At 51.2% G+C, this 3,974-nt stretch overlaps 1 non-coding gene across 1 annotated transcript; it reads left to right on the top strand.

Moving 5' to 3' along the window:
* Nucleotides 1-3,526: 3,526 nt before the first annotated feature.
* TRNAH-AUG (transfer RNA histidin (anticodon AUG)) lies at nt 3,527-3,598 on the top strand. Its single transcript has one exon. It is a non-coding gene; the product is annotated as a tRNA-His (tRNA).
* The last annotated feature ends 376 nt before the right edge of the window (nt 3,599-3,974 follow it).

The raw sequence follows: 3,974 nt of genomic DNA, 5'->3' as shown, positions 1-3,974 counted from the left end.
GCAAACAGGATGAAGTTTAATCAGGACAAATGCAAAGTGCTCCACTTGGGAAGGAACAATCCGCTTCACACATACAGAATGGGCAGAGACTGTCTAGGAATGACTACAGCAGAAAGGGGTCTAGGGGCTCTAGTGGACCACAAGTTAAGTATGAGTCAACAGTGTGATGCTCTTGCAAAACAAGCAAGTATGAATCTGGGATGCGTTAACAGGTGTATTGTGAACAAGACACAAGAAGTCATTCTTCCGCTCTCCTCTGTGCTGGTTAGGCCTCAGCTGGAGTATTGTGTCCAGATCTGGACACCGCAGTTCAAGAACTATGTGGAGAAATTGGAGGAGGACCAGAAAAGAGCAACCAGAATGATCAAGGATCTAGAGAACATGAGCGATGAAGGACGGCTGAAAGAATTGGGCTTGTTTAGTTTAGAAAAGAGAAGATTGAGGGGGACGTGAGAGTGGTTTTAAGTTATGTAAAAGGGTGTCATGAGGAGCAGGGAGAAAACTTGTTCTTTTTGCCCTCTGAGGAGAGAACCAGAAGCAATGGGCTTAAACTGCAGCAAGGGAGGTTTACGTTGGACATTAGGAAAAAATTCCGAAGGGTCAGGGTGGTCAGACACTGGAATAAATTGCCTGGGGAGGTTGTGGAATCTCCATCTCTGGAGATATTTAAGATCAGGTTGGATAAATCTCTATCAGGGATGGTCTAGACAGTACTTGGTGCTGCCATGAGGGCAGGGGACTGGGCTCGATGGTCTCTCGAGGTCCCTTCCAGTCCTAGTGTTCTATGATTCTGTGATTCTATGAAAAAAGCAGTTCAGTTGTACTTTAAAGATTCACAAAATAATTTATGAGATGATGAGCTTTTGTGTCCCATGGAAGCTCAGCACCTAATCAATTATTGTGTCAGTCTTTAAAGTGCTCCTGGACTGCTTTTTGGCTTTGATAGCACACAGACTAGCCCGGCTTTCTCTCTGTTCCTATTCAATATGAGTAGCAACTGTCACTTCCCCTCTGTACCCAGATCTCAGCCGAGGGACAGGTTTGCTGGGCTGATGTGCATTGCCATAACTGTGACCCGACCAGCCCAGGGCTCAGCACGATCCCCTGTCCCCTCCCCCCGCAGCTACTGCTGTGTCGCCAAATCTCAGCCTCTGCACCAGAGCGCAGGGGACAGAGCAGAAGCTGGGGGATGGGAGCTGTTTGTGATGGGCCAAGCAGGGGGAGGTGGCAGGTGCACCTGTGACAACTTCCCTGCTGCTGGGCTGAAGCGGCCGGTTCCTGGCTGGCAGGTGCCCCAGTGGGGTGCACAGGATCCCCCAGGGGCACTGCAGGCGGCCTGGCTTCATAGCACTTCCCCCTTCCCCAGAGAGGAGCCACTGCTGGCCCAGCACCTGAGCCCCACCAGCACACGCCCCCCCAGCATCCCTTCCTATGGTTCTCCCACAGGTTGTGGGGAGCAGCTCAGTGCAGGGCCAAAAAGGGGGCACAGCACAAAAACTGTCATCACCCCTGTTCTGGGGCAGCCGCCACAGCTGGGAGACCCCGGCTCCTCTGCTCTCTGGGGCAGAGTCAGTGATGCTCCTTTGCATACCCACAATGCATTGCGTGGTGTGTCCAGAGTCCCTCATCCACCAGCTGCCTTTGCTCCTGGAGCCTCTGGTTCTGGTGCTGAAATTCGGCTGGAAGCACCTCTGGGCAATGGGCTGCACAAAGGGGAGGCTTTGCGGGTTGTCCGTATGGACACTGTGAGGTGAGAAGAACTTGCTTGTTCCCTGCCAGCTCCTTCACAGGGTTGCTGTCTGCTTTAGTTTCTTTTTTGTTTTGGTGTCCTGTTTCCTTCCCCTGTCCTCTTTTTTTTTTCTGTAAGAGGTTTTTGTGTGCTGAAGTGGGTAAAAGTTTTTACTTTGTTTTTAGTGTTATTTTTTTGGTTCTATCTGCACTAGCCCCAAGCTTTTAAGGACTATGCAAAAGAGCAGATAGGAATAAGGGAACTTTGAAGTAGGGGGGGTACTTTGGAAAAAGAGCCGTGTTGGGATGAGCTGCCAGGGGTGTCAATTTTTAAGTGCTGCAGCTGCCCTCATGCTAAAGTCGGGAATGTGGCAGAAGGAAGGCAATGCTGCTGAAGGCTGGGAGGAATGTGTCTCCCAGAGATCATGTGCATGAGAATGCAAAGGTGTGCATGTGTGATACCTTTTCAGGCAAAGCCTAATGGGTAGCAAGGAAGCCATGAGATTTGGTCTATTGTAAACATGTAGTTGTAAAATCACAATTTAAGCTGACACTTAATGCAGGAGATGTGAGCTCTCACCAACGCTCTGGGTTGTTGTGGTGGACAGGGCAGTCGCCATAGCTGCATAAGACATTGATTACACAGGGCTCCCTGGTTTACCCCATAGTGGAAAAAAAAAAGTAGAGCACTTGTTGAGTCAGCTTGTTAAGTCCTATCCTCCTGCCTGTGTCTTGGCTGTATAATTTGAAGTCTGGTTTGAGTAATTCTTCTCTGTTGTAGAAAAGTAGAGCTGGATACTAAGATGTTTGTAAAATGGAATTTGTAAAATACCAGAGACTGAAACTACACTGTGGTAGCAGAGGTTATGCAGAGTTGAAATCACAGGGTCTTGCCTCAGGGTCATCCCAAACAGTTGGGTGGGGAGTGACTGTGGCAGCTGGTGGGAGCAGTGGTAGACAACTGGGGGTGCCCAGCAGGCAAAGCAGCGGGGAGACAGGTGGGGGGCTGGTGGCAGCAACGGGAGACTGCAGACAAGTGGACAGCTAGTACTGCCCTGGTGATGTATGTGTGGGCTCTGGGTTTGGGACTGCACCGCAGAAGGTTCACCCTGTAACTGTGTGTGCGGTAAAGGGCCAAGAGCCCCAGCAAGAGACTGGGTTCTACTGCATATGGGGATGGGATCTGGGTGAAGGGGGTTTGTCTCTTCTTTGCTTAGATACACTGCGTCTGTCACTGTAACCTGGGGGTAGGTTATGGTCATTAAACAAGCCGTTTCTATCTCAGACTCTGCGCTTGCGAGCGGGGGGAGAGAACCGACTTACAGGCACCCAGCACGGGGGTGAAATTGTCCCAGGCCCCTGGGTGGGGGCTCGAGCTGGTTGGTTGTATCCTTGACAGGAAAACCCCACAAGAGTTGAACCCGGCCCTGGCAGGCATCTGGCATTAACAGAAGGGTTACACTAATGAGGATCTGAATATGTATTTCAGCGCTTCATTAGTAAACTTCAAATTGGCCTTTTACACGGCCATTTCGAAGTTTGGGGCTAGTGTAGACATGGCCCACTTGTGTCAAGGGCCAAAAGGAAAAGCCCCTTTTACCAGCACAATTTGGATGAGCATCAGGCTCTTTATCTGGCAGTGCCGGGCTCAAGCCCTTCTGTGGGCAGCTGGCTGTTGATTTGCCTTGTGCCCCAGGAGCCCAGAGAGTCCTGCCTGCAGCTGGAGCAGTGGCCCAGGTCCCAGAGTGTGGGGTGATGCCCTAGAAAGGAAAGCTCACAGGATTGCTTTCCCCAGCTGGCCATGATCGTACAGTGGTTAGTACTCTGCACTATGGCTGCAGAAACCTTGGTTCAAATCCAAGTCATGGCAGTGATAGCCCAGCTCAGGGCTGGTACTGCTTTTATTTTCCCCAAAAGGGTGGTGAAGCACTGCTATGCGTTACCTGAAGAGGTGGTGAAATCTCCATCCCTGGCGGTTTTTAAGCCCTGGCTTGACGAAGCCCTGGCTGGGATGATTTAGTTGGGGTTGCTCCTGCTTTGGGGAGGAGGCTGGACTCAATGATCTCCTGAGGTCCCTTCCAGCCCCAGGATTCTGTGGTTCTAAGCCCATAGCCACAGGAATGGGCCTGGAAAACACAGGGTCTGGCTGGTGGAAGCTTTGTGGGGCCAGGTGCTGAGAAAGCCCCAGGCAGATAGAGGGAGTCCTGGGAGACACAGGATCTCCAGAGAAGCAGTGACAGAGTCCA

This window comes from Carettochelys insculpta, chromosome 7 (assembly GCF_033958435.1).
Source record: "Carettochelys insculpta isolate YL-2023 chromosome 7, ASM3395843v1, whole genome shotgun sequence".
Taxonomy (NCBI): Eukaryota; Metazoa; Chordata; order Testudines; family Carettochelyidae; genus Carettochelys; species Carettochelys insculpta.
This window is presented reverse-complemented; position numbering and strand designations above follow the sequence as displayed.